This window comes from Symphalangus syndactylus, chromosome 22 (assembly GCF_028878055.3).
Source record: "Symphalangus syndactylus isolate Jambi chromosome 22, NHGRI_mSymSyn1-v2.1_pri, whole genome shotgun sequence".
NCBI lineage: Eukaryota > Metazoa > Chordata > Mammalia > Primates > Hylobatidae > Symphalangus > Symphalangus syndactylus.
Genome location: NC_072444.2, coordinates 40,464,523 through 40,486,044, shown reverse-complemented (window position 1 = coordinate 40,486,044; position 21,522 = coordinate 40,464,523). Strand labels below are relative to the sequence as shown.

Below are 21,522 nucleotides of genomic sequence, written 5' to 3'. Positions count from 1 at the left end.
CTGCATGGGGCTGGAGGTGCAGCCTGTGAAAGCTGCAGGGCCTCACGTAGGTGTGGAATGAGACTCAGAGCATCAAAGCCAGAGGAGCAGAGGACCATAGGGATGGCAGAATGTGGAGCACAGGCCTTGTTGGGGAGGTATAGAGCAAGGTCAGCTCTGGCTGGGTTGAGAGCACCTGGAATGACAGATTCAGAGTTTGGACTTTGCAGTCAGCGAGTTTGGGAGAGGGAAGTGAAGGACATGCAGACCTCTGCATTGAGCACTCCATGGCTCATCTGCCCTTTCCCAAAACATACACATGAAATTCAGAAAAGTTGAATAATCCAGCTGTTGATGTTTCCTTCAACCGAGAGTTTTCCATTGTTCTGCAGCTCTGATTCCATCACATCCCGGTTCTCTTGAAACTGTCCTTTCCCTCCTCTCTGGAGCTTAAATAGAACCCATTTTAGGAACCCCAAGCTAGATCATACCCTAAGTGGGGCCTGAAGCAAACTGGCAGAGGACTCCTGCCCCTTCCCTTACTCAGATGGCTTTCCTTCCTTTCCAGAGGCCTCAGTCCTCCTGGGGACACCTCCTGCTTTCTTTCTTCCTTCTGTCCCAGGGTAAGTGCACCAGTGAGACAGATGGAAATGGCAGAGACCCTAGTTTATTAGGCAGCCGTGAGATCCAGGGACTCCCTGGTTTATTAGGCAGCCCAGGGACAAGAGGCAGCCTGGATAATTTTCAGAAATAACAGCGATGCTTGCATGAAGATCTGGAGAGAGAGTTGGGGGCAGGGGGTGGGGAAGGAGGACAGGGTAAAAGCTGAGGCCTAGGAAGTTGCTCTTTGAGGGGCCCAGGGCTGCCCGGCAATGGCAGGGCAGGGTTTAAAACAACGTGATGTAGTCAGAGTTGATGTGAGACCCAGAAACGAATGTTGTGCCCCTCACTGACACTGCACCACTGAGGGTAGGCTCTGGGTATCTCTAGGTCCATAGGCAGCACACTATCCGGGGAGTGCTGGTCAGTAACCAGCCACAGAGGCACTGAGGAAGACATTTAAAGTCACCTCTTCATCCTCTCTGCCCCCACTTCCTGCCTTGTTTGGTAGGACCTGCATCAGCAGTGACCAATGCTCGATGTGTAAAAAGACACTCCCGTGTATGCCTTAGAGCCAGTTGAATCTGTGAAGCCGTCTGTCCTTCTCAACTGGTCAGAATTAACTGTGGTGCCTAAGAATCGCCTCTCTTCTTCTACAATGGCACTAGCTATTTCCCGTCCCTGGGAGGAATTGCGGAAACAGGCACTCAAATAATCCTCTTTGAATATGTGGTTCAGATGAGGAAATCTGGTTGGAAAAGGTGGTAAGGGAGGAGAACTTGAAGGGAGGAGGGAAGGGAGGTTACCTTTTGAGCACTCTACATGCCAGGCACAATATTCCCTGCTAATCTGGATTTGAAACAGGCTGAGAGGTGTGGTAACTTATCCAAGGTTACCTGGTGAGGCTGTGTCTGAGCAGAGCTTCAGGTCCGGGTGGGTGTAACGTGATGAGGCCCTTTGCTGGGTTTTCAGCCAGTCCGTGCCAGCGAGGATGGGCAGCATGCCGGTCTGGCTGGTGCGCTGGAATAGTCCTGACTGCTCACACGCTCGCTGATGTTACTGTTTTCATTCAACAATCATGGCTTTTTCCTGGGTGCCAGCTTTCCTATTTGCAAAGCAAAGAAATTAAAAGCAAAGGTCTGACCTCTTTGCTAATCACCTCTAAAATGCCATGACTCTAGTCGGGGTATTGATCTGGGGGGTGCGCCCCACTGAGTCGCCATTGGTTGCACATTGTGTTTTTGTTTGACTAGTCTAACGGCTGAGACAAAGGACACATGTGTTTAACTGAACTGCATTTCTCTCTTAAGGAAGCTTAAGAGTTCCTAGCAAGGGATCCTCAGCACAGCTTGATTATGGTGGGATTTTTGTGGTGGGGCCTGTCACTAAACATTTTTGGAGGTCCCAGCAAGAATCCGAAAAGTGAGGGCTTGGGACTGGGTAGCAGCTTCCTCACAGGGCACAGCAGTAGACAGAGAATCCAGGCAGGGCTTCTAGACTCGCCTTGCTTTCAAAAGACTCCTTGAATTTTAAATGCTGTGTATTGGCATTTCTACTGAAATGTCATTCATCTGGCTGTGGGGAGGACTTCCCTTTGAGGCAGAATCCGAACACAAAATGTAGCTGACAGGGTGGAATTTCCATGGCCCTTCTTTCTGCCCCACTGTTCTCATCTCCCCTCAGGCCCCTGGAGCCTCCAGCCCATCAGCTGTGCTGCCACACTGCTGGTACTTAGCTGAAGCTGTCACAATTTCTGTTCTTGATTTGTCATCTGACAAGCCGAATTCTCTGTTTGGGCTTCTGGGGCTGACAGTTTTCACGTTCACCTGCTTTTCCATGGTCAGTGTCATGGAATCTCTTCTTGGTGGAGAAGCCATGCTGCTTCCACATTCCCCCGCAGGCCTCTGCAGCATGCATCCGCAGGCTAGGCCTCTCTTGCAGCCAGACGTTTATTTAACACCTGTTGTGTTCCAGGCACAGTGCTAGGCTCTAGAGGTGGTAGATGAATCATACACATTTCTTGCCCTTGAAATCACAGCACAGGGAGACAGACAGTGATGCCCCATTATGTGTGCTAAGCACGCTGACAGAAGCTCAAAAACATGGTTATACCACAGGTTCTGAGTTATTCCAGTGTTAGGATACAGACTGAAGTCAACAAAGGCAAAGAGCACTTAGAGCAGAGGCCAGGAGATACCAGGCACCAGCTTCCAGGTGTCCCCTCCTGTGGAATCACATGGGCGATGCTTCATTCACTCTGCCTCAATATGTGACACCTGTGAAATATTGCCAACCAGATAAGTTCCCCAAGCCTTGATGTTCAGGGTTCTTATTGGAGGTCAGTTATTTAGGCAGGCAGCACCCACAAGATTGACCTTAGTTGCTCAGTCTCTAGCCCCTCCAAAGGTCAGACTACTACAGCGTAGTTCAAGCCCCCACCCCCCGACCATAAATCACATTGTTGGGGGAAATTATCTGGCATGGCCCAAGGCCCTAGATACACAAAGTCACTCTGATCAGTCAGGATATTCCTAGGGCTTAAAGGTGATCTCATAGGAGCTGGTCAAGGGCCAGTTCTTCCTTTGGAATTTGTAGTGTTTAAACATCCCCAAGCCTTTACTGCACAGATGAGGAAGCTTAAAGTAGGACCCAGCCTATAATGTAGGGCAGGCCAGGAAGGAAATGGTTCAGAGAAACCATTCAGAAGGAGTCGCTCCCTGAGGCCTAAGACCTGCAAGTTAGCCTTGGTAAGGAACAGTTTGGTAAGAGCTTTTGGGAGAGAGGACTAACATAAGCAAATGCAGAAGGATGTAGGAAGGAAGGGAACCTGTGTGCCCTGAGCCCGTTCTGGGTACTGCATTGGATGCTTTCAGTCTGCAGCAATTGCAAGTGGTATGAAATGAAGAGCACTGCAAGAGATGAGGCTAGAGACAGGCCGGCTGCAGCTCCCTGCTAAGAAATACGAACTATTGGCCGGGCACAGTGACTCATGCCTGTAATCCCAGCACTTTGGGAGGCCAAGGCGGGCAGATCACAAGGCCAGAAGTTTGAGACCAGCCTGGCCAAAATAGTGAAACCCCGTCTCTACTAAAAATACAAAAATTAGCCGGGTGTGGTGGCACGCGCCTGTAGTCCCAGCTACTTGGGAGACTGAGGCAGGAGAATTGTTTGAACCCAGGAGGCAGAGGTTGCAGTGAGCCGAGACTGTACCACTGCACTCCAGCCCGGGCAACAGAGCAAGTCTCAAGTCTCAAAAAATAAAGTAAAAAATAAATAAATTAATTAATTAATTAAAGAAATATGAACTATCCATGATACTTGGAGCTGCGGAGAAGTTTTAAGCAGAAAGTTTTTGTGGCTACTTTGCTTGCTTGCCTGCTTTCCCCTCTTAGAGATAATCATAAGTAGAAAATGCATTTAGTACGCCTAACCTACTGAACATCATGGCTTAGCCCAGCCTACCTTAAATGTGCTCAGAACACTTACATTAGCCTGCAGCTGGGAAAATCATCTGACATAAAGCTGATTTTATAATAAAGTGTTGAGTATCACATGTAATACTGTACTAAAAGTGGAAAAACAGAATGGTTGTATGGGTACTCGAAGTACAGTTTTTACTGATGTGTGCCACTTTTGCACCATCATAAAGTCAAAAAATCATATGTCAGCCGGGTGCGGTTGGTCACGCCTGTAACCCCAGCACTTTGGGAGGCTGAGGTGGGCGGATCACAAGATCAGGAGAGCGAGACCATCCTGGCTAACACGATGAAACCCTGTCTCTACTAAAAATACAAAAAAAATTAGCCAGGCATGGTGGCGGGCGCCTGTAGTCCCAGCTACTTGGGAGGCTGAGGCAGAAGAATGGCATCAATCTGGGAGGCGGAGCTTCAGTGAGCCGAGATCGTGCCACTGCACTCCAGCCTGGGTGACAGAGTGAGACTCCATCTCAAAAAAAAAAAAAAATCATATGTCAAACTATCGTTATGTCAGAGGCCATCTGTATTTATTTTTAAAGTTATATACAGTAAAAGGCACACTTTTTGGTGTACAATTCTTAGAGTTTGACAGATACATGCAGGTAACTACCCACCATAATAAAAATTTAGAAGAGTTTTATTGCCCCAGAACATGAGTGCAGCCCTTTGTGGTCCATTCCTTCCCCACCTCCAGTGTCTCGCTGATCTAGACTCCATCCCTACGGATTTGCCTCTTCCATGATGCCATAGAAATGGAGTCATATCATGTTGCCTTTTGACTGGCTTCTTTAACCTCATGTATTGCATTTGAGATTCATCCTCAGGTTGTTGCATTTATCCTTAGGTTTTTTCCTTTTAGTTGCTAAATAGTATTTCAGCAAATGGATGTATCACAGTTTGTCAACCATTCACTAGCTGAAGGATACTCAGATTGTTCCTACTTTTAGGGTGTTATAAGTAAAGCTGCTGTGAACATTAGTATGTGAGTCTTTGTATGTATGTAAGTTTTCATTTCTCTTGGGTAAATACCTAGGAGTGCATTGCTGGGTTATATGGTAAGTGCATGTTTGACTGTATAAGGAACCGTCAACTCTTTCAAAGTAGCTTTACCATTTTACAGTTCCTCTTGATATGTATTCTCACCAACACTTAGTATTGCCAGGTTTTTTAAAAGCCATTCTAGGCTGGGCATGGTGGCTCATGCCTGTAATCCCAACATTTTGGGAGGCTGAGGCAGGTGGATCACCTGAGGTCAGGCATCGAGACCAGCCTGACCAACATGGTAAAATCCCATCTCTACTAAAAATACAAAAATTAGCCGGGCATAGTGGCGCACACCTGTAATCCCAGCCACTCGGCAGGCTGAGGCAGGAGAATCGTTTGAACCTGGGAGGCGGAGGTTGCAGTGAGCCAAGATCACATCATTGCACTTCTGCCTGGGCAACAAGAGTGAAACTCCATCTCAAAAAAAAACAGAAAAAGAAAAGCCATCTATTACCTATCTCATTTGGTTTTCATTTGCATTTCCCTAGCAACTCCTAATGCTGAGCATCTTTTCATGTGGGTGTTTGGCATATGCATGTCTTCTTTGTTGAAGCATCCAGACCCACATAATTTTTATTGGATTGTTTGTTTTCTTATTGTTGTATTTGGAGAGTTCTTTATATATTCTGAGTGCAAGTACTTTGTTAGATGTGTGATTTGCAAATATTTATTCTAGTCTGTGGCTTGTGTTTTACTTGCTAATAGTGTCTTTTGCTGAACAAAAGTTTGTAATTTTGACAGAATCCAATTTTTTATCTCTCTGTCTTATAAAACATACTTTTGGTGTTACATCTCGGAAATCTTTATCTAACCTGAGGTCACAGAGAGTTTCTTTTATGTTTGTTTCCTTCTAGAAGGTTTTACAGTTTTATATTTTGTACTTAGATCTATGATCTATTTTGAGTTAATTTTTTAAGGTTCAAGATAAGAGTGAAGGTTCATTTTTTTGCATATGCATGTCCAATTTTTGTAGCACCATTTGTTAAAAAGACTATTTTTTTCTCCATTAGTTTCCTTTGTACCTTTGTCAAAAAACAACAGTCTATATTTGTGTGGGTCTATTTCTAGCTCTGTTCTGTTCCATGCTGTAGTTTTAAGTCAGTTATGTGAGTCCTCCAATTTTGTTCTTCTTTTTCAACATTGTTTAATTATTCTTCTTTTTTGCCTTTTCATATACATTTTAGAACCAACTTGTCAATATCAGCTAGGTGCAGTGGCTCACGCCTGTAATCCCAACACTTTGGGAGGTTCAGGCAGGCAGATCACAAGGTCAGGAGTTCGAGACCAGCCTGGCCAACATTGTGAAAGCCCATCTCTACTAAAAATACAAAAATTAGCCAGGCATGGTGGCAGGCACCTGTAATCCCAGCTACTCAGGAGGCTGAGGCAGGAGAATTGGTTGAACTTGTGAGGTGGAGGTTACAGTGAACCGAGATTGTGCCATTGCACTCCAGCCTGGGCAACAGTGGGAGACTGTCTCGGAAAAAAAAAAAAAAAAAAAAAAAGAATCAACTTGTCAGTATCTACAGGATATCCTCTTGAGTTTTGATATGGATTGTGTTGAATCTGTAGATCAGTTTTGGGAGGATTGAAATCTTATCAGTATGGAGTCAGTTTAGAAACATCATACATCTGAGGCGAGGCGGCCACGCCAAGAGCTCCCCGCCAGACCTCACTGCAGTGCCTATACATTTTGGTGAATTCCTCTCTTCTCGACGTTTCCAGTATATTTTCAAGTTCCTGGGTCTGCCAGAAAGTGACTTTCCTAACTAAAATCTATAGTGCCGGGGGCCCCATAAGCCAGGTACTAGGCCAGTTTTTCCAACAGGCCTTTATAAGCATTGGCTCCATAAAGTCAACCTTAGCTTTTTAAAAGTGTCTGGTTATATTTAATTAAATGAACATCATTCTCAAATAAGTCATTCCAGGCAAGGCCTCGGGTTGTATAACTAATGTTTCTAATAAATGTCCTGTTAACAAGGAAGACAGATTCTTACTGAACCTATGAAATAATTATATTGCTGCGAAAATAAGAATACTCAGAGTTTCCAAATTCTGAGGGCTTGGGCAGGAGAAAAATATATCACTTACAAATGTTTCATTTCCGTTTATAAGAGCATAGTCTACTAAAGGCCTACAAATGAGTTAAAGATACCTTGAAAGAAAAGAAAAAGGGGATCCTTACATTCCAGAAAATAGAACATTAAAATATCAGCAATGCTGCTAATAATAAGAGCCACAGTCATCTTCTTGAGTTCGTTTGGTTTTATGTGATGAATCCTTGCTCCACTCTCCTTGGGTTTGAAGTTTCTTGAACCTGCATTCAGAACTAGAGTTCTGGAAATCCTGACTCAGTCCTCTGCTGTGGTCTCAAAGTCGTTGACATATCATCATCAGAAGCCTGCACCCAAGAGTTCCTGGCAGGGTCCTTTCCAAAGAAGACACAGTCTTCTTTGTTGAAGAAGCACTCAGGCTAGTTGCTGAAGCTTCAGAACAAAACAAAAACCTATTTGCAAACTATCTGTGAAAGACTTAAAAGTGGCTGTGGTTAATGTATTACTGATTATTTTCAAAAGTGAAAGATCTGCTGAGCGCTCAGATACTAAGGATAGTGCAACTGACAAGGAAATGTGATTGTTTCCGCAATATACAAAACAAGATAAAATCAATCAACAAATATGAGACAACAAAATTATATAACGATTAACCTTACTTTCAGAGAAGATAGTTAACATTACACCTAACTATAGAAATGGATGAACATAATCTTTAATATCTTCAGATACAACATATTATAATCCTGACAAAATTATATCATGAAAATACTAAGCATACAGTTGGAATATACAAAGATTATACCAAGAATATCTATAAAGAGATTCAGTAAGTCTAGAGCAAGCTCTAAACATCTGTATATTAATAAACCTCCACAGGTAAGTGATGTGAACCCCCGATTAAAACTGCTGGCCTACAGGAAGGATTCAAATAAAAGAAGTAAAGTTGCAATCAAGTTAACATTTAAAAAATAAATGAGACCAGATGCGGTGGCTCATGCCTGTAATCCCAACATTTTGGGAGGCTGAGGCAGGCAGATCACGTAAGGCCAGGAATTCAAGACCAGCCTGGCCAACACAGTGAAAGCCTGTCTCTACTAAAAACACAAAAATTAGCCGGGCATGGTGGTGCAGGCCTGTAATCCCAGCTACTTGGGAAGCTGAAGCAGGAGGATCACTTGAACCTGGGAGGTGGAGGATGCAGTGAGCCAAGATCGTGCCACTGCACTCCAGCCTGGGTGGCAGAGCAAGACTGTGTCTCAAAACAGTAAATAAATAAATAAAATAAATGAAATTATGACTGCTAGCCCCATACTAGCACTTCTTCCAAGTTACTCTTTGATACCAGGCAGAGGAGCACCAGGGCTCTGATAAGTGGATACCCATCATGGACAGTGAAGCTCCAGGAGCTTCCCATACAGCATGACATTTCCAAAATATTTACCATTTTTTTCATGCATATCTAACCTAGAGAAGGCTCAGCATCTCTTCCGATTCGACAGCTCTTGCCATGCAGCTCATCAGCAGTAACATATCCAATATTACATATCAAAACTTAAATATTCCTAGCACTTGTTTTTTCTGCAAGGTGAGAGAATAGATGATTTATTACTTTCCAGGGGCCTACTGGGAAATCTCAAAGATAATTTTAGGTACAAAAGTTATCATTTAGTGTTTGATTTTGGAAAGGCAAAATATCAAAGTTGTCTGTTGTCTGTTATCAGAAGTCATCTGATTTAAACACTGATTAAGATAGAGTCTTGCTGGGTGCAGTGGCTCATGCCTGTAATCCCAGCACTTTGGGAGGCTGAGTAGGGCAGATCCCTTGAGCTCAGGAGTTCGAGACCAGCCTGGGCAACATGGCAAAACCTTGTTTCTACTAAAAAAAAAAAAAAAATTAGCCAGGCATGATGGCACACACCTGTCGTCCCAGCCACTTGGGAGGCGGAGGTGGGAGGATCGCTTGACCCTGGGAGGATCGCTTGACCCTGGGAGGTTGAGGCTACAGTGAGCTGAGATCACACCACTGCACTCCAGGTGGGGCAACAGAGTGAGATCTTGTCTGGAAAAAAAAAAAGAAACATGGGCTACCAAGAACAATACTTGGTTACCTATTTGACCAAAGTGACAATAATTTTTTTTCCTTATCAACCTTGCCCTACAGGTTTTATTTTATTAAAAATAAAATATATTTAAATGAACATAACTGTAAAGAATCCTAGCTCTTTTTGTTTGTTGTTTTTTGTTTGTTTTTTTATTTTTTGAGACAGTGTCTGGCTCTGTCTGCCAGGCTGGAGTGCAACAGCATGATCTTGGCTCACTGCAACCTCCACACTTTCTAGGCTCAAGCAATCCTCCCACCTCAGCCTCCTGAGTAGCTAGGACTACAGTAGGCATATGCCACCACCCCCAGCTAATTTTTTTTTGTATTTTTTGTAGAGAGAGGGTTTCGCTGTGTTGCTCAGGCTGGTCTCAAGCTCCTGAGCTCAAGCAATCCGCCTGCCTTGGCCTCCAAAAACGCTGGGATTACAGGTGTGAGCTACTGCACCCAGCAAGTTTTTTGAGTAAGAAATTTTTGTTTTCTGAAATACTGAAGGGCATGACAAACTTAACATAAAGCACAAGAATTGATTCTGATAATACACAGAATCTCTACCATCTGAGTATATTCCACAGAAAGCAACAGATAACTTTCTACAGCCTCTTGACCTATAATCCAAGAATTGTTTAACAGAGACTCAATTTTTTGCATCAGTATAATATTTGATACTAAAGTTGTTTTTCCTTTTCCTTTAAAAGAAATAAGTTAGTCTCAGGTGTAAAGCTCTTTTTTAAGAGCAGCATCTGTGACCCCCAGGGGTTGCCTTGGGTACATGGACGGATGGACATGCTGTCTGAGGGCCGCAGTCCATGACAAACAGATTTGGGTGAGGGAGATGCTGAATTAAGTTCTGGACACATGGACAACTTGAACTTAGCAGTGAGGATCGCATCCTCTCCTTCCAAGTGTCTAAGGAGCTAATTGTGTGAATCATTTTTTAATTTTCTGTATTTCCTGATGCTTTGACGTCTTGGGCCCTCCAGACCCTGGAGACTGCCCCTCGGAGGGCTAGCTAATTCCTGGAGACAGCAAACACCCACCTGAGAGCATGCTCTTCAGATGCAAACCACCAGGCCACAGCCCATACTCTCAAAACCTCGTCTGCTGGGCTCTCACCTGCTGAGCCACTGGGCCCCTACCTTAGTCACCCCAGGCCCAGGTACCAAACAACTCGGGACAGCCCTCACTCCAGAGCCTCTGGAAATTATTCAGACCCAGCCCATCTTATGCCTGCCTGCCCCACTTTGCCTTTCCTTTCCCATGAAAGTGGCTCTTGCCCCCATTGCCCTGCTCCCTGCCTCCAGTCCCACCTGTGCCGCCCAGAAGGCTGCACATGGCATGCCCTGCACCCCACTTCTACAGAACTGTAAGTAAAACTGGAAGAACTGTAATGGCTTCCTTGACAGCCATTTCCATGTTTGTGTATCTTACCACACATGACTAAAACAAATCCCTGGCACATTTTAAAACATGAACTACTCTGAGAGTCATTGCTTGGTGTCCAGGCCTTGCACTGAGGCATCACTGTCCCATCACAGTGCTCTGTGCGGTCAGAGGTGGAGGACCGCTGAGGGAGGTGGGCAAGGAGAAAGGGCGGGCGCTCAGGAGGGTTCTGCTCCATCCTCACTGCAGTTCTGTTTCTTAGGTAAGAAAGATGGGGGCTCCCGGAGGCTAAATAACTGTCCCATGGGGGTCCATCACAGGCTGGCTGCTGGAGTAGCCCAGGGTCGACCTCAGGTCTGTTCGAATCCCGTGTTTACTCTGCTCGGACTGCCTCCAGTCTCCGTGAAACAAGTGAGGGAATGGACACATGGAGAGGTTGTGCAAGGTGGTGAGTGTGAAGAAGAAGCTCAGCCATGTCCTGGAACATCCCAGGGTGTGTGGCCCAGGGCATTGGTCTTGAGGTATAAGAGGGAAAAGGGATCCATGAGTCAGATACGTTGGAGAATGTGGTTAAACATCTCAGAGCCTAGGACATTCCTGTTTGCATCTAGAGCTCTCAAAACTCATTTGGCCCCAGAATCGTGTGTGTGTGTGTGTGTGTGTACACATCTGTACAACTAGTTTTCTGAGGATCACACTTGGAAAGTGCTTTAGTTTCCTGCTTGCACCTGTATGCAGACGCTGCACACCTTTCCTGAGCTCTGAGCATGGGGAGAGAATAGTTAGGCAGTTGGGAGGCCTTTCAAACAGCCTTCTGAATTTTGGTCACTAAAGTCAGCCAATAACTCTGCCAGCCAGTGATTCACAGGGAGGGGACAGGGAAATAGGAAGGCAGGTGTGAAAAGCCTCACTCCAGGAAGTTTCAGAAATAAATACAAGGCCTAAAATCTCAACCGAAAACTCTACGTGTGTAGGATGTGGTGGAGAAGGAAAAGGTGGGGTCTCAGACTGGGGGCAAGAGCTGGCAGATGGCAGGTGCTGGCTCCCGCAGAAGAGGGCCCATCAGAAAGTCAAGCACAGCCTCGCCTGCAGAGAGCCCAGAGGGAGGCGGTGATGTGTGTGTGCAGTGTGTATGTTTGTATGGCGTGTTTGTGGTGTGTGTGTGGTGTGCATTAGTGTGTGGTATGTATGGTGTGTTAGTATGTGTGGTGTGTGTGATGTGTGTGTGGTGTGTTAGTGTGCATGGTGTGTTTGTGGTGTATATTACTGTGTGTGGCGTGTGTTTGCAGTGTATGTTAGTGTGCAGTGTTTTGTGGTATGTGTGTTACTGTGTGGTGTTAGTGTGGGGTGTGTTAACATGTGTGGTATATGTGATGTGTTTGTGTGATGTCTGTGTATGTTAGTGTGTAGTGTGTTGTGCTTCTGTGTATTGTGTGTTGTGTTTGTGGTGTGATGTGGGTGGTTTTTGTGTGGTGTGCGTGTGATTTGCGTGTCGTGTATGCTGTGCATGTGTAGTGTGTGGTGTCTGCTAGTGTGGTGTGTCAGTGTTAGTATGCATAGTGTGTGTTTGTGTTTGTAGTTGGTGCATTAGTGTGTGGTGTGTGTAGAGTATGGTGCCTATACTGTGTTGCGTATGTTGTGTGTGTTGTGTGATGTGGTGTTTTTTGTGTATGGGGTGTGTTTGTGTTTTCTATGTGGTGTATGTTGTGCATGTGTAGCGTTTATGTTGTGTGTGCTTTGTGTGTATACTGGTTTTATGATGTGTTGTGTATGTATGTTGTGCATGTGCAGTATATGTTGTGTGTATGTTCTGGGTTTTGTGTGTTGGGCATGTTACATGTTGTATGTTGTGTGTATATGGTGCATATGTGTTGCGTGTATGGTGTGTGCTATGTGTTGTGTGTGTTCATGTGTGGTGTATGGTGTGTGTGTGTGCACTGTGTGCATTGTGCAAACATGGGGTGTTTTTTGCATCTTGTGCGTGTGTGGTGTTTCATGTGTATGTGTGTATGTTGTGTGAGTTGTGCATGCGTGATGAGTTTTGTGTGTGTCACCAGGGGTTTAGTCTAGGTTCTGCTGCTCACCACACAGAAAGCCAATCACTGAGACAAGTATTGCCAAGGAAGAAGGCTTTAATCAGGTGCAGCAGCCAAGGAGGTGGGAGCTCAGGCTCAAATCCATCTCCCTGACCAACTAAAAATAGGGCTTTATATAGCAGGGAAGAAATGTAACAGTGTGCGAGAAAATAGGGCATAGGGAAGGGCAAGGAGGCATCTGGTGTGGTGATCTGGTGAGTTTCACTCCTTTGACACTTCCTGAGAGCCCTTTTCTGAGGAAGGAACTCACATCAAACAAATACAAGTTTCAAGCTTTAACAGCAGAAGGATCTATTTCTATGTTTATCCAAAAGCAACTGTCTATGGGACCCTTGGGCTGGTTTCAGTCCCCCCTTTCTATATATCAGTTCCGCAATCATGAGGAATCTAGTCATTGATCTTTCTGGCTGCTTCATGCTGAGGAGGGGTGTCGTAGGCAGCTCCATACCATGGCTGACCATGTAGCCACCCAGGAATCGAAGGTTAATATACAATTTTCTTCTGACATACAATATTTCTCCCTGGTCCACACTTCTGCCAAAGACAAATCACAGCAGGACCAACCTAGCTGCATAATAAGCTTCAGTCCCATATTCTTGGCCTGATTACTCACACAAAGTGCAACAAGAATCACTGTCCATATAGATTCCCAAATTGGCTTTGCTGGAACATCTCACAAGACTATTTCAGTCAAAGCCCTGAGAAAATAACCAGTCCCTTCAATTGCGTCCCATTACGAAAGAAAACGTGGTCTTCATGCAAAGAATTACACATTGCCATGAATGAAGAATATTCACAAATAGTTTACAAATTCTGGAGAAATTAGGCAGAGAAATATGACTCAAATTCTGTTTGCAAAAGTATACTCGATACACTTAAAAGTATATTTCAAGGCTATAAATAGCTCCAAAAAAAAAGATTCTCCAGACTCTGAAAAACAAAACAAAAAGAATCAGCAATATTTCAAACAACAAAAGCCATAAAAAAATTATTTCTGTCCTCCAGTAGTTCAGTCCATGCAATCACCTCCTGCTCTCTGCTTCACACTGGGTTAGCAATCTTTAGGAACACATCAGCCTTTCAATTCATGCAGTGGAAGTTCTCTCTCTAATCCAATGGCACAATCTCCCAAGTTATCAGAAACCTGCACTCACGAGTCCTTTTCAAGAATTCCTCCAAAGAAGTAAGCCTTGGACTGTAGCTAATTCTAAGCCAGTTTTTTTGAGAAGGATCAAAGTAAAACATCAATTGTGGATTTCAAAAGTCTTAAGACAGCTATAGTTAATGACACCGTTGACAGGAAAATTTGGTTATTTCTGTGGCATACAACAATTTAACATGACAATCATAACTATTACTGACGACATTTATTAAGGCATATCAGAATTTTAGGAATCTCATATAATCCTAGAACACACGTTAGCAACACATCTATATAAATATAACTTGAAGGAAGCTAAACACCACCTCAGATTTGACAGTGCTTCCTGCATAGTTCTAATATAACAAGCCTAATAATCCCAACCTGTCTCTCTTGAACTTCAGGGAACCTAATATCCAAAAAGTTTAGTTTGAGGACAAAAAGACTGAATTTAAAACTTGAAATTGGCCAGGCGTGGTGGCTCATGCCTGTAATCCCAGCACTTTGGGAGGCCGAGGTGGGCAGATCACCTGAGGTCAGGAGTTCAAGAGCAGCCTGGTCAACATGGTGAAACCCATCTCTACTAAAACTACAAAAATTAGATAGGCATGGTAGCGGGAGCCTGTAATCCCAGCTACTCGGGAGGCTGAGGCAGGAGAATGGCTTGAACCCAGGAGGTGGAGGTTGCAATGAGCCGAGATTGTGTCACTGCATTCCAGCCTGGGTGACAAAGCAAGACTCTATCAAAAAAAAAAAAAAACTTGAAATTTTGCTGTTAGGAAATCTGTCAGATTTCAAAAGTTTCAGACAGATGCCCAATATCACAAAATAGGATCACAAGTTTCTATAAAATAGTCATTCAGGTAGCGAAAATTATAATATAAAATGTTTACTTTGATAGGAAACTTTCTCAAACAACAAGACCTAATACTTAACTATCATTCTCTCTAACATGTTACAAATTAAAACAATGTAATTGGTGTTTAGGAGTTACTGCCGGCAACACTTCAAACCACTGTATTAAAGTAGTTAGGTTACTCATCACATATGTCTAATTGCCAGTATTCTAGTAACAGAACTGTGAACAAAAACATAAAAAACGTTGTTAAGTCTAGATGGGCATGGTGGCTCATGCTTGTATTCCCAGCAATTTGGGAGGCTGAGGCAGGTGGATCACTTGAGCTCAGGAGTTTGAGACCAGCTTGGCCAACATGGTGAAACCCCATCTCTACTAAAAATACCAAAATTAGCTGAGCATGGTAGTGGGTGCCTGTGGTCCCAGCTACTTGGGAGGCTGAGGCAGGAGAATCACTTGAGCCCAGTGGCAGAGGCTGCAGTGAGCCAAGATCATGCCATCCACCCTGTGTGACAGAGTATGACCATGTCTCAAAAAAAAAATTATAAGTCCTATGCCAGACTTAGCAAAATAAGACTAACATTTTTTCTCTATCATTAAAAAATGATAAATGCAAATACCAGTTTTGGAAATTTAGTATGAGAAATAATCTTTCACTTAAATACTATACAACAAAACAAGGAGAAAGTAAGAGTAAGCACACAGCAATTTCTTTTCAGCTATTTTGAAAACACATCAACACACATTTCCAAGATTGGTTTCTAGATACAGTACTGATGACTGGTTAGGCAACCTTCACCACTCAAATCTGTAAACCAGTGCAGCACCTGCACATAATTTGTTTTCAGGTACATACGTGAAGGCCCATCAGTGATAAACAGCTTGAAATCACAAATCACCAGGAAGTCTCACCTTTTTAAAAATTACTAATTAATCCAAGTGAATGTCACTTTAAATTAGTTTGAGAGAAATTCTACTCAATATAATTTCCTTAAGGATAAGGTCAATCTTTCCTGAATACTAAAACTATGTACCCACATCACAGTTTTTCTTCACCACCTAAAGGAAGAGATCTGAAACCAACTCAAATTGTTGATTGAATTGAATTACCTTGAATATAAACACCATTTAAACATTTCTATTCTCACCTACTGTTTCCAAATTACAAAATATGTAATATACTATTTCTGTTCAGGACTTAAGTCTTTTATTATTTCCTTTTTTTTTTTTTTTTTTTTTTGGCCGGGAACCTTAAAACTCTCATAGCTCTGTAGATCATTAGAGGCAAGCAAATACAACCAAATTTCAAATGGTTGCTGTGCTCCATCCATTCCTGAAGACCAAACAAAGATAGTCTGGGAATTCTAGATAAATAGAACAAATAATGACTTGCTAGAAATGCGTAGGAAACAAAATAATTATTCACAGAACCAAATAAATGCCTTCTACTAAAAACTAAAAAACAGCAGTTTTATATCTATGCATACACAAGAAAAACCCCAAGGAGAACAAACAGCAAACAAATGAAAACTAGAAGTGAAAACAGGCCTGTAATCCCAGCACTTTGGGAGGCTGAGGCAGGCGGATCCCAAGGTCAGGGGATCGAGACCAGCTTGGCCAGTATGGTGAAACCCCGTTTCTACAAAAAATACAAAAATTAGCCGGGTGTGGTGGCGGGCGCCTGTAGTCCCAGCTACTCAGGAGGCTGAGGCAGGAGAACAGCTGGAACCTGGAAGGTGGAGGTTGCAGTGAGCGAGATCACACCACTGCACTCCAGCCTGGGTGACAAAGCGAGACTCCATCTCAAAAAAAAAAAGTAAAAACAAACAGGAAACAGACCCCCATTCTTTCCCCCACTCAGTTACCCTGGAGTCTACAGTGTTACCCAGAGTCGAGAAAACACCACATAATGAATATTTTATTCCTGATAACACAAGTCAGTATCCTTAAGTCCACCAGTATTACCATACATCCTGTGCACTCAAGAAATTCATTCTAGGCACATGACCAGTAAGTACTCTAGTGCCAGCACTACCCATGCAAAACAACAAACATAGTGTGAAGCAATGCAGACATGTACACTAAATCTGGCTTCATGCTTAACTACAGTAAAAAAGAATCGCCAGGCCGGGCGCAGTGGCTCAAGCCTGTAATCCCAGCACTTTGGGAGGCCGAGGCGGGTGGATCACGAGGTCAGGAGATCGAGACCATCCTGGCTAACACGGTGAAACCCCGTCTCTACTAAAAAATACAAAAAAATTAGCAGGGCGTGTTGGCGGGCGCCTGTGGTCCCAGCTACTCGGGAGGCTGAGGCAGGAGAATGGCGTGAACCCAGGAGGTGGAGGTTGCGGTGAGCCGAGATCGCGCCACCGCACTCCAGCCTGGGGGACAGAGAAAGACTCCGTCTCAAAAAAAAAAAAAAAAAAAGAATCACCAAACTGCCAATACATTTTTTTTTTTAAATGGAGTTCTACTCTGTCACCGAAGCTGGAGTGCAGTGGCATCGTGTTGGCTCACTGCAACCTCCGTCTCCTGGGTTCAAGCAATTCTCCTGCCTCAGCCTCCGGAGTCGCTGGGATTACAGGCACCCACCACCACCACGCCCGGCTAGTTTTTATATTTTCAGTAGAGACGGGGTTTCACCATGTTGGCCAGGCTGATCTCGAACTCCCGACCTCAGGCGCCTCGGCCTCCCAAAGTGCTGGGATTACAGGCATGAGCCACCATGCCTGGCCTGCATTTCTTTATAATATTTATTTTATTTTAATCAGGACTAAGAGCTTTAACTATGAAAATGTTAATTAGCCAAATTTCTCCAATTCTCTATCAGATTTTAAAGAACGCTTTATTATCTAAACTTTTTCAACTTTCTATTTTGTCTGTATGTGCATGAAGATAGAAACACAGAGAAACAGAAAAAAATTACATGTGACTTACACAGATTATCCATGACATGCCTGGGCTTTCCATTCAGTCCCAGATTTCTTCTTCCTTCTTTTTGCACCTCCTCCTCCTCCCCCTCCTCCTTCCCCTCCTCCTCCTCCTCCTTTTCCTCCTCCTCCTCTCTTCTTTTCTTTCTTACCATTTTACCATAGGCCAAAAGAATTTACCATACGAGATTCTTTCTCATACAAAATTATCTTTTCTTTATAACCTTTCTTACCAAAAATACATCTTCATATACATAACTTTTTTCACATCTCTCTCCCTTACTTACTGATTCCTACTACCTTGTTTCATAAATAATCTTTTTAAAGCTGTAATTTGAACTTTTAGATAACTTCTGAATTAGGCAAAATTACTGTTTTTCTAATACATCTTTTGGCACATTTATATACAGAATTACATATTAACTATAATTCTTATTCTTAGTAACCTTAAATTTTAGTGAAACCCTAAAAAGCGAGAAATCCCGAACTATCAGATATGAGCATTTTATATAGTTAAGAACAGTTCCACAATTTTCAGAAACATATTTTCCTATATCACAACGCTTTTTTAATTGGAAGCAACCCACATATCTAATGAGCATCAAAAATAATTTTCAGATTTTAAATTACACAAAAAGTTGACCTCAAACATCCCATTTACATGTACTCAGTTCTTTCATTTTTAGCAGTTTATCTAGATTACTTCTGAAAACTGAGAGATTAGACACCATCATTTAAAGTTAGTAATTTCCTTCTTAACAATTTTATAATCTGTTAATATCAGCTGTTCACTGAAATAAGAACCTTAAAGGTAACTACATGGGCATTGTCACTAATAACTCAGAAGATTCAGCTGTTTTCATTAAACCAATAACATAGTCTGACTTATCAAAAAATTTGCATGAAGATCATTTTGTTTTGGCCAGCCTTATAGTTTTATAACCTTCCATGACAAACCCTGACATCTCAAAATATCTACCACAGACAAATATAAAATCCAGACAAAAATATATGCTGACAATTCTGAAGACATTCCTGTTTTCATTTCACCAACCATTTTAAAGCAAGCTAGTAAAGATTTACTTAAGTCACATGAACTTGAAAATTGCTTGGACTTAATTTACTTAGAGTGCTCTTTTATTTATTTTTATTTTTTTTTATTTTTTTTTTTTGAGATGGAGTCTCGCTCTGTTGCCCAGGCTGGAGTGCAGTGGCGCCATCTCAGCTCACTGCAAGCTCCGCCTCCCAGGTTCATGCCATTCTCCTGCCTCAGCCTCCCTAGTAGCTGGGACTACAGGCGTCTGCCACCATGCCCGACTAATTTTTTGTATTTTTAGTAGAGATGGGGTTTCACCGTGTTAGCCAGGATGGTCTTGATCTCCTGACCTTGTGATCCACCTGCTTTGGCCTCCCAAAGTGCTGGGATTACAGGCATGAGCCACTGCGCCCGGCCTGAGTGCTCTTTTATTTATAAGCCAATTTGGTAGACACAACATATAACAATAAGTGTACATACAAATAAACACATATAGATATGCATACACACACAAACAAAGATCCAATAGCTTTTACCTTGGAGCTCTAGCAATGAGATAGCAATACAAACATACTGGTTTTACATGGTTACACTTTTTTTGCCCCAGTAGGTAATCTGGTGAAGGCTGTGAACCAAAATTTTGGTAGTTTCCATAGCAGTTTGATTTTCAAAGGCCAAACCTCCCCAGACTCCAAAGAATATTGTGGCCAAACAGCACCAAAGGAGAGCACCACATACTAAGCAGGCTCAACCCTGCTTAGAACAGCAGCACAGAAACCTGGATACATGCAACTCCATCCCACTTTCCCGTTTAACAGCAAACTCCAGATTCCAAACAATATTGTGGCCAAACAGTATTGCAAAAGAATATCAAGTTTCTGGCCGGGTGCAGTGGCTCACACCTGTAATCCCAGCACTTTGGGAGGCTAAAGTGGGTGGATCACCTGAGGTCAGGGGTTCAAGACCAGCCTGGCAAACATGGTGAAACCCTGTCTCTACTGAAAATACAAAAGTTGCTGGGTGTAGTGGCCTGCGTCTCTAATCCTAGCTACTCAGGAGGCTGAGGCAAGAGAATCGCTTGAATCCGGGAGGCAGAGGTTGCAGTGAGCTGAGATTGCGCCACTGCACTCCAGCCTGGGCGACACAGCAAGGCTCTGTCTTAAAAAAAAAAAAAAAAAAGAATATCAAGTTTACCAATCTAATTTCCCATGACTATATCAAACACACACAAACAATCACCAGAACACAATCCAATTGCTGCTGCAACAAACAAGCCCCAAGTGTCCAAACTGAAACAGTTGGGGTGCTTCCTCTCTCCATTGGTTAGGCTTTTGATTTTTGCAAACAAAAATTCCTTAGGAATTTCCCAAATTGAGAGGAGCTGATCCTGCCGTCTGGTACCTACAAAAAACATGCACTTGCCTGCACACCACACAATTACAAGCAAGCCCCCAAGAGTATCCATACTGAAACAACAGTCTGGGTGCTCCCCTCTCAAGCTCTTTGCAGGGCTTGTTCAACCTGCAAATGGAAATTGCTTTAAAATTTTCCCAAACCGAGAGGAGCAGATCCTGCTTTCTGGGCCCACAAAGGACATGCGCCTCTTTGGATGTAGAGGTGCTTCTAGGAAGCGGCTTCTTCCAAGGCAATCAGGAATGCAGTTGGGGCCAGCTAAGGCAAAGCCAGAGAGAGATGGAAACTCACTTCCAGCCAAAAGTGGGCAGGCAGCTTAGGAGGGCTTCTGAGACCCCAGGTCCAAGGCAGCAGAACCACAAACAACACATTCCTGGTCAGGGAACCAAAATCTGTCACCAGAACACCAGGGGTTCGGTCTAGGTTCTGCTGCTCACCACACAGAAAACCAATCACTGAGACAAGTATTGCGACAGAAGAAGGCCATAATCGGGTGCTGCAGCCGAGGAAATGGGAGCTCAGTCTCAAATCCATCTCCCTGACTGACTAAAACTAGGGATTTATACAGCAGGGAAGAAAAGTAACAGTGTGTGGGAAAACAGGAACTAGGGAGGAGCAAGGAGGCATCTGGTGGGGTGATGTGGTGAGTTTCAGTTCTTTGATACTTCCTGAAAGTCCTTTCCTGAGGAAGGAACTTGCATCAAGCAAATACAAGTTTCAGACTTTAACAGCAGAAGGATCCATTTCTATGTTTATGCAAAAACAACTGTCTGTGGCACTATTGGGTGGGCTGCAAGTGTCTTGTGTGTGTGGTGTGTGTTTTGTATGTGTTTTGCATGCATGATGTGTGTCTTGTGTTGTGTGTGCATGTTGTTTTTTGTGTATATGTTGTGTGTTGTACATGCATGGTGTGTTTTGTATGTGTTGTGTGTGCATGGTGTGTTTTGTATGTGTTGTGTGTGCATGGTGTGTATTACATATGTTGTGTGCATTGTGTGTGCATGATGTGCATGCGAAGGGTGTGTTGCATGTGTATGTTGAGTGTTGTGTGTGTGGTGTGTACTGAATGCATGTTATGTGTGGTGTGTGTTGAACATGTATGATGTGTGTTGTGTGTGCACGTTTTGCGTGTTATGTATGTTGTGTGTAATCTATGTTATGTGTGTAGTGTGCATGACTTGTGTGTGTTGTGTCTATATTGTGTGTGCATGTAGTGCATGTTGCATGTGTATATTGTATTTGTGTGCATGGTGTGTGTTACATGTGTAGTGTGTTGCACATACATGTGTGTGCATAGGGTGTGTTGCATGTATGCATCATGTGTGGTTTCACTGCCTTTCTCTGCATCAGCGTCCCTCTTTGTGGGCTCTGGCTGCCCTGGGCAGCCCAGGGCCCCAGGTTGCATGTGGCAGT

General features: G+C 43.5%; 1 protein-coding gene across 7 annotated transcripts in view; it reads left to right on the top strand.

The window, feature by feature from the left end:
* Positions 1 to 21,522, top strand: part of ARHGEF4 (Rho guanine nucleotide exchange factor 4) — a 202,460-nt gene that overhangs the window by 120,164 nt on the left and 60,774 nt on the right. The gene's annotated exons all lie outside the window — the stretch shown is intronic.